General features: G+C 43.7%; 1 pseudogene; it reads left to right on the forward strand.

The window, feature by feature from the left end:
• Positions 1-8,647: 8,647 nt before the first annotated feature.
• LOC145049153 (5S ribosomal RNA) lies at positions 8,648-8,767 on the forward strand (annotated as a pseudogene).
• The last annotated feature ends 1,209 nt before the right edge of the window (positions 8,768-9,976 follow it).

Below are 9,976 nucleotides of genomic sequence, written 5' to 3' on the forward strand. Positions count from 1 at the left end.
CTAGGGGGTTTATCTAGGGTTTAGGGGACTCAAAAGGGGATAGAGAGAGAAAGTAGTTTAGAGAGAGAAGTGAAAATGTGTGAAAAATCCGGGAGAATTCGCATGGTATTTATAGGGGCCGAAGTTCGGATTTACGATGGGCGTACCGAGGGTACGTTGGGCGTACTCCTCGGATAAGGCTTCCAGGTGGCTTCGCACGTGGACCGACCTCGGAGTGGATAAGAACCGGAGTACGCGGGGCGTACTCGTCCTCGGACATGGGGCGTAGGCGAGGGGTGGCGTGTCGCAATCCGAAGCGACTTCTGAGACCATCATCAGACGGTTGTGGTGCTGCCACGTCATCGATTTAGCAACAGACTTTGCAATTTCATGCTTCAACTTTAAAAATTCGTAACTTTCGCGTATGAGCTACGTTTTTGACGTTCTTTATATCCACGCGAAGGTGGCAACGTACTCTACAGCTTTCGTTTAGACTTCGTCGTCTAATTTTGACTCAATTTTAAATTTTATATTATTAACAGGCTGGGACAGGATTGGTCCGTTAAATTCTCATAACTTCTTCATCCGACGTCCGTTTTTGCCCATCTTTTTCTCTTTACGCTACCCTTAACGAGATCTTCGATTCTCGTTCAGGTCGGGTCGGCTAGAAACCGCTCAATCTAATATTCGAATTTCGGGTTGTACACTGCTAATCTGAAACTTCGAAAAATCATAACTTCTTCATACGAAGTCAGATTTGGGCGTTCTTTTTATCGATGTTCTTAGTTTAACATATTATACAACTTTCGTTTAGAGCGCTAAGGCTAAATCTCGCTCTATCGTAAATTCACTATTTACGCTTCCCGGTATCGTACCGGTTCCGTCGCGAAACTTCGACGGGTCATAACTTCTTCGTTATAACTCGGATTTCGGCGTTTCTTATATCCTCGGAATCCTTCTTTCGACCACTACAACTTTATATAAAGATATCGGGTTTATCTCACACTTTAATTTTGATGCTTATTTTTATTCTTTATTAATTATACATTTATAATTAAATAATAAGTATATAAATACACATAATTCACATAATACTCAAATATTTCATCTTTATTACTTCAAAAAGAGTTACAATAGTTGACCTAGACTATTACATTGTCAAAAATTCTTAGCCCTGAAACCCGGGCGTTACAATTCTCTCCCCCTTAGGATGATTCCGTCCCGGAATCATGCATCAGCAAACAGATGTGGATAGCGGCTCATCATGTCATCCTCTGTTTCCCAAGTGAGATTCGGCTCATTCGAATGTTTCCATCGTACTAGCACTAAGTCGACCATCTTGCGTCGTAACTTCTTAGTCTTACGGTCAACAATTGCCTCAGGCTCTTCGATCAACATTTTGTTCTCATCCACCCTTAACTCTGAGATTGGAATTATGTTAGGAACATCTCCCGTGAATTTCCTCAAATAACACACATGGAAGGTGTTATGAATAATATTGAGTTCTTCGGGCAGTTCCAGCATGTAAGCTTGGTTCCTAATCTTCTGAAGAACTTTGAACGGTCCAATAAACCTTGGACTCAACTTCCCTCGTTTCCTGAATCTTATAAGTCCCTTCCACGGTGAGACTTTAAGCAAAACGAAATCCCCAGCTTCAAAAGTCATTGGTCGTCTTTTCTTGTTAGCATAGCTCTTTTGACGATCCTGAGCTGCTAACATCCTTTCCCTAATCACTTTCAACTTCTCAGCAGTCTCGTGGACTATCTCGGGGCCCATAAATTGTTTTTCTCCGGCTTCAATCCAACAAGACGGCGTACGACACTTCTGTCCATACAAGGCTTGATAAGGTGCCATCTTGATGCTCGAGTGGAAACTGTTGTAGGAAAATTCTACCAGAGGTAAGTGCTCGTCCCAATTCCCTTGGAACTCGAGGGTACATGCTCTCAGCATATCTTCCAGTGTTTGAATCGTTCTTTCGCTCTGACCATTAGTCTGCGGATGGTAAGCCATACTTAAACATAATTTCGTACCCAATTCCTCTTGTAGACTCCTCCAAAACCTCGACGTGAAACGACTATCACGATCTGATACAATCGTAAGTGGAACACCGTGAAGTCTTACTATTTCCTTCACGTAAGCATTTGCGAGCTTATCCATAGACCACTTCTCGTTGGCTGCTATGAAGTGTGCACTCTTGGTGAAACGATGCACGACTACCCAAATCATGTCGTGTCCGTTCTTCGTCCTAGGCACTTTAGTCACAAAATCCATGCTGATGTCTTCCCATTTACCCATGGGTACAGGTAAGGGTTCTAAACTCCCATACGGTTTCTGATGTTGTGACTTAACTCTCGCACATGTCACACACTCGGCCACATACTTCGCAACATCGAGCTTCATCGTTGGCCACCAGTAATAGGGTTTTAGGTCCATATACATTTTAGTGCTACCGGGATGAATCGAGTACATGGTCTTGTGTGCTTCTTCCATCAGAAGGTCTCTAATTCCTCCCGTCTTAGGTACCCAAATCCGATCTTGGAATACCTTCAGTCCTCAATTGTTTGTATCGAACATTAACGTTTTGCCCAAACGTTCTTCCTTTCGATCATTCTTCTCTAAAGCTTCTTCTTGGGCTTTCCTGATACTTTCCACAATTGTCGAGACGACTTCAATTCTCAACGCTCTTGGCCTTTTCCTTTCAAGATTGACTTTCCGACGGAGAGCATCTGCGACAACATTTGCTTTACCAGGGTGGTACGTCGTAATCCTTGAGTAACTATAGCCAACGTCGTTGCCTCATGTTCAATTCTTTCTGATTAAAGAGATACTGGAGACTCTTATGATCAGTGAAGAGCTTGCACTTCGTGTCATAGAGGTAATGCCTCCACATCTTTAGAGCGAAAACTACCACTGCCAACTCCAAATCGTGAGTGGGGTAGTTCTTTTCGTGCTCTTTCAATTGTCGAGATGCGTATGCTATCACCTTTTCTCTTTGGGTCAGAACACAACCCAAACCGACTCCAGAAGCATCACTATAAACCATGAAATCTTGAACTCCATCAGGTAGAGAAAGTATCGGTGCTTCACATAACTTCTTCTTTCGCTTCTCGAATGCCTCATCGTGTTTTTCATTCCACGTATACGTAGCTCCTTTATGGGTCAAAGCTGTTAACGGAGCAGCTATCGAAGAAAAGCCTTGAATAAATCGTCGATAATATCCGGCTAATCCTAGAAAGCTTCGAATTTCCGTGGGACTTTTTGGACGTTCCCACTTCATTACAGCTTCGATTTTTGCTGGGTCAACCATTATCCCTCCTTGGTTAACCACATGACCCAAGAACTAGACTTCTCGTATCCAAAAGTCACATTTGGAGAACTTAGCGTAAAGCTTCTCCTTCTTCAATACTTCCAACACTTCACATAGATACTTGCCATGCTCCTCCTGGATTTTCGATTAGATGAGAATGTTGTCAATGAACACTATCACGGATTTATCGAGGAATGGTTTACAAACCCCGTTCATCAAATCCATGAATGCTTCTGGAGCATTGGTTAGTCCGAATGACATAACCAAGAACTCGTAGTGTCCATATCTTGTTCTAAATGTAGTCTTCTCAATATCCTGCTCTCTTACCTTCAGCTAATGATACCTTGACCTAAGATCGATCTTTGAGAAGTAGCTCGAACCTTGCAGTTGATCGAATAGGTCATCAATCCTCGGCAATGGATACTTGTTCTTCACCGTTGCCTTATTCAGCTCTCGGTAGTCTATGCACATCCTCATGCTTCCGTCCTTCTTCTTCACGAATAACACCAGAGCTCCCCAGGGTGATGAACTAGGTCGAATGAAACCATTGTCCAACAGCTCCTGAAGTTGCATCATAAGCTCCTTCATCTCCGTCGGTGCTAATCGGTAAGGTGCCTTCGCTATCAGTGTTGTTCCTAGTAACAAGTCTATATGAAACTCCACTTGCCTATCAGGTGGTAATCCGGGAAGATCTTCGGGAAAGACTTCCGGATAATCACACACAACCGGTATATTCTGCACCTCTTTCTTCTCCTTCTTAGCATCGATTACGAATGCCAAGTATGATGCACATCCTTTGGACAAACATTTCCTGGCTTTCATCAGGGAGATGATTCCAGAATTCACTCTGCGTTTGTCCCCGTACACCATAAATGATTCCTTTCCGGGTGGGTTTACCCTTACTATCTTCTTTCGGCATTGAATCTCAGCATCGTTGGCGCTAAGCCAATCCATACCCAAAACGATGTCGAAACCGTTTAACTCTATGAGTAATAGCTCCTCGTGGAATTTGTTTCCGTTTAGGTCAATGACGATGTTCCTAATACGATTACTAACAGGTACGAATTTGCCACCGGCAACTTCTACAATCAGGGCATTATCAAGTTTTTCTATAGGCAATGCTAATTTCCCACCAAATTTATGTGACACAAAGGAGTAGTTGGCTCCGGAATCAAATAGTATATTTGCAGGCAAACCATTTACAAGAAAGGTACCTGAAGCGACATCTTCTGCCTCCTTTGCAGCCTCGAGCGTCATCTGGAAGGCTCTCTCCTTCGGCTTCGGTGGTATGTTGGGTCTTCCTGCCTCCTTCTTCTTCAGTTAGTCCTTCAAAATGTGCCCTTCTTCGTTACACCCATAACAGGCCTTCTGGATGAGGGTGCATTCATTGGCATAGTTCGCAGGCTTTCCGAATTTGAAACAAGTGACCCTCCGTCACACTTCCCAGAGTGCTTCTTCTTACACTTGTCACACCACTTCGCTTCTGATCCTCCTCCTCTCGAACCAGACTTCGAGAATTTACTCTTCTTGTTGGACTTCGAGGATCCATCGAACTTCCGTTTCTCACCAACCTCAGCCCTTTCCATACCTCTTTCCTTTTGTTAGGTCTCCACATTCTTAGCTGCTCGAATGGCTGATTCCAGAGTGGTTTCCATATTGACTGTTGGGCCAAAGTCAGCCGGCAGTCCGTTTGCGAACTTCTCAATTTTGGAAAGTTCGGTTGGCACTAGGTATGGAAACAACTTCATCTTTTTCGTGAATGCAACAACATAGTCATCGATACTCATTCTCCCCTTCTTCAAATTTTGGAAATCATTGTTCAGATCAATTAGATCTATCTCTGAACAGTATTGTGCCTTCAGTTGTTCCAAGAACTCATCCCATGACATTTTCAGAGCTTCTCCTCGCGGCATTGTATCTGCCAATAGCTTCCACCAGCTCAAGACTCCAGTTTTCAATTGCCTCACAGCGAAGACAACCTTCTACTTCTCGCTGTAGTCACAGCTCTCAAACACCATCTCCATCTCGGAGATCCAATCCATAATCTCAACAGGCTTTGGGCTTCCTGAGAGACTTGGGGGTTTCGCACCCAAGAAATTTTTGTACATCCGCCCATCCTTGTTGTTTCTCCCTTCCGAGCCATCCCTTTGCTCACCTCGAGTCCCTACTTGACTCACTTGGTGGCTGTAGTTCCCTTCCTCGGATTGCTCGGGAACTGGCTTCGTCGGTTCAACATGTATGGTAGGTTCGTCCTTATTTTCGTGGAGCATCTGTCTCATTTCTTCCCTTTGTTCTGCTAGCATAGCCCGAATCATGGCTTGAACTCCAGCCATGGTGACTGGCTCAGGTGCTACTTCTTCTAAAACAGGTATTTGCTGAACCACTTGGGGTTGGTTCCTATCTCCATTTGCGTTCACGTTTCCGCTACGGGTCCTTGCCATCTTGATCTATACACCGAATAAGGTGAATTTAGATCTTTATTTAGGATAGACGTTTAAATCGTCCTTATCACTCCGAAACGTTTACATGCTAGTTTTAATATTGTAGTCGTACGTTTAGAATCCTAAACACATAAGGTTTCCAGATCCAGTCGGCAACAGACCATAGATCCGAACAAATAACAACATATCATGCACAAAGCATTTAGCACATAAAAGCATTTTGGGCACAATTCCTAAAATAAGCTAGTGCTCACACCTCACAATCATCGCTTAGCATTCTAAGTTTAAGTCTAGAAATCCTACAAATTCCTAGTTCGCTTAAACTAATGCTCTGATACCAACTGTGACATCCCCATTTTCACGGCCAGAAAAGACCGATTTTGTTTATGCTTTGTTTGAAAATCAGAGTAACATTTTAAATAAAAGTGTTGCAGAATTTTTCCCAAAACAAAATATGATAAAGATTTATCAAAAGCATTTCCAAGGAAATGTATTTTATTAAAAGACTTGGGATGCCATGTTTGATACATATCAAAAGCATAAACAGTACAATATAAGCCTTACTACATTATTTCGTATCTACAGGCCTATATCCGTAATCCCTCATCCCAAAACATCACATCTATGCTCATGCGCCACTACCTATAATACAAGAAACTGAGTGGGTCAGTTTGGGGAGCTGGTGAGCACATAGGGTTTTCAACCCACAATAAATAAGTTTATTAATTTCATCAATCAACAATAACCCGATTAACCATTCCTGTTATCCTCACTTTATGTCCCTAAACACCTATCATAAGGGACCTAGCCTACGGATCATCATCGAGATGGACACTACAGCTAAGGGGATTCCTTAGCAATAAATGTCCTAAAGGCAACCATGTGGGGGATGGAGTACACCGGTGAACACATCGTTCACAAACACCTATAGGTTGCGAGCCTGCTAGCGTTCCACTGGACTGTCTAGAAGAGTCCGTGGTCGTCATTCATACTCCGCTAGATGACAGAATCAACAACATCAACATCGAGGCCTCTCATCATTTTATCACACATCACCTATTACATCTAACCATGTTTTACCCCAACATTTTCGTAGATATAAAATACATATACAGTTTAAATCATTGAAAACATGTATAACAATGTTCATCAGCAAAGATAGCAAGTTTATGCACACATAGCACGTAATTTATATAAAATACTTCATATCTATGTGTAAGCTGAAAGTGATTATGCACTCACCTGAAAGGTGGTGACTCAGCACTCGGACAGCGCTTCGATACTCTCAAAACAATTTTCCTTCGATAAAACCTAGTACCAATACCACTAGGGTTTAGTCTAACGATAACCGCGACAAATTAATAGTCTAACTATTATTATTATTATTATATAAGTGTTAAATAACACTCAATATAACTCATAATAATAGCCCAAATAATTATTTCAAGGACCTAATAATAACATTCCTATAATTATTTGAAAGCTATATTAAAAATTGCGTAAGCGTAGCTCACTTACAGCGGATTTTAACGAAAACCGGAACTTTATTTGGAGTAGCGTTTCGAAACCGAAAGTCTCTTTTTCTTGAGACTCCGGGAGCCTCGGGGCTTCCTTCGGGATCTAGGGGGTTTATCTAGGGTTTAGGGGACTCAAAAGGGGCTAGAGAGAGAAAGTAGTTTAGAGAGAGAAGTGAAAATGTGTGAAAAATCCGGGAGAATTCGCATGGTATTTATAGGGGCCGAAGTTCGGATTTACGATGGGCATACCGAGGGTATGCTGGGCGTACTCCTCGGATAAGGCTTCCAGCTGGCTTCGCACGTGGACCGACCTCGGAGTGGACAAGAACCAGAGTACGTGGGGCGTACTCGTCCTTGGACACGGGGCGTAGGCGAGGGGTGGCGTGTCGCAATCCGAAGCGACTTCTGAGACCAACATCGGACGGTTGTGGTGCTGCCACGTCATCGATTTAGCAACAGACTTTGCAATTTCATGCTTCAACTTTAAAAATGCGTAACTTTCGCGTACGAGCTATGTTTTCGACGTTCTTTATATCCACGCGAAGGTGGGAATGTACTCTATAACTTTCGATTAGACTTCGTCGGCTAATTTTGACTCGATTTTAAATTTTATATTATTAACAGGCCGGAACAGGATTGGTCCGTTAAATTCTCATAACTTCTTCATCCGACGTCCGTTTTCGCCCATCTTTTTCTCGTTACGCTACCCTTAACGAGATCTTCGATTCTCGTTCAGGTCGGGTCGGCTAGAAACCGCTCGATCTAATATTCGAATTTCGGGCTGTACACTGCTAATCCGAAACATCGAAAAATCATAACTTCTTCATACGAAGTCAGATTTGGGCGTTCTTTTTGTCGATGTTCTTAGTTTAACATATTCTACGACTTTCGTTTAGAGCGCTAAGGCTAAATCTCGCTCTATCGTAAATTCACTATTTACGCTTCCCGGTATCGTGTCGGTTCCGTCGCGAAACTTCGACAGGCCATAACTTCTTCGTTATAACTCAGATTTCGGTGATCCTTATATCCCCAGAATCCTTCTTTCGACCACTACAACTTTATATAAAGATATCGGGTTTATCTCACACTTTAATTTTGACGCTTATTTTTATTCTTTATTAATTATACATTTATAATTAAATAATAAGTACATAAATACACATAATTCACATAATATTCAAATATTTCATCTTTATTACTTCAAAAAGAGTTACAATAGTTGACCTAGACTATTACATTGTCAAAAATGCTTAGCCCTAAAACCCGGGCGTTACAATTAAGTGGGTTAGATCTGATCCCACATCGGCTGGGAATGAGAACTAAGCATTCCTTATAAGGGGGTGTGGATACCTTCCCTATCACAACGCGTTTTAAAGCCGTGAGGGCAGCAGATCCCATAAGAACTCTGCAGTTAAGCGTGTTGTGAGTGCAGCAGATCCCATAAGAACTCTGCAGTTAAGCATGCTCGGGCGGGAGTAGTACCAAGATGGGTGACCCCCTGGGAAGTCCTCGTGCTGAGTGGCCCAAAGCGGACAATATTGTGATACGTACCAGAGGGGGATGTTACAACTGGGATTCGAGGAGGAGGACTTGGGGTGAATACTGATGTGGTGCGGACGGTAGTATAAGGGCCCGTATTACCGAAGACACCGTATCAGTATGCAGTCCAAGTAAGAATCCTTAGGGTACTAGGGGAACAAGTAGGTTTGTGTTATCGAGTGCGAGTATGCTTGAGTGGATCTCTGATACTTTATGTTGTATTTCAGAGAGACATCATGGTTGGGACATGCCACACACTTGAGAGCAGTGGTGTTAGCGATGAGGAGATCCGCAGGTTGATTCATGAGGAGGTGGCTGCGGCCATCCGAGCTGAGATACCAGAGATGTTCGGGTCTATCAAGACCATGTTGATCGAGACTTTTGATGAGCGGTACGCGACAGTGACTGAGGCTGCGGCTGCTGCAGCTACTGCAGCTGTGGCTTCTGCCAGGCCTCAGGGAGGTGACTCGTTGTTGTTTCGGGAGTTCAGCAACACGAAGCCACCACAGTTTGATGGGATGCAGGACCCGATCGTTGCGATGAGATGGATTTCTGACATCAAGGGATGCTTCTACATGTGTTCATGTCCGGAGCATCTGAGGGTACGGTTCGCGCTGAACCAGCTTCGCTTGGGAGCGAAGGACTGGTGGAAGTTCGTGACGACGAGCTTCACTCTTGCAGATATTTCAGAGGTGACCTGGGAGAGGTTCACCACCATGTTCAGAGACGAGTATGTTCCCCAGTGGAGAGGGAATGGTTGGCTCAGGAGTTCTTGACCCTCATGCAGGGTAATGATTCTGTTACTGTGGTTACCAGGAAATTTCATGAGAGGGTGATGTTCTGCCCTGAGTAGGTGTCTACTGAGCAGGCACACATGAGCCAGTATTTGGGCATTTTGAGAAGGGATATTTGGGAGTTTGTATCAAACTCGACTTACCAGACATTTTCCGAGCTCCAGGAAAATGCCCGGAAGAGGGAGATTGAGTTGGAGACTCAGGCCAAGGAGGAGGCCGAGTCTCGGGGGATGGATCGGCGACCGTCACAATCTCAGCCGGCAGCCAAGCGGGCAAAGCCCGCCGATTCAAGATCTGGAGGCCAAAAGGGCCACACTTGTGGAAAGTGCAACAAGGGTCATGAGGGGGTCTGTCGATCAGTTACTTGCTACAAATGTGGCAAGGAGGGGCATATAGCCA

Source organism: Lactuca serriola, chromosome 4 (assembly GCF_051521515.1).
Source record: "Lactuca serriola cultivar US96UC23 chromosome 4, Lser_US96UC23_V15, whole genome shotgun sequence".
Classification (NCBI taxonomy): domain Eukaryota; kingdom Viridiplantae; phylum Streptophyta; class Magnoliopsida; order Asterales; family Asteraceae; genus Lactuca; species Lactuca serriola.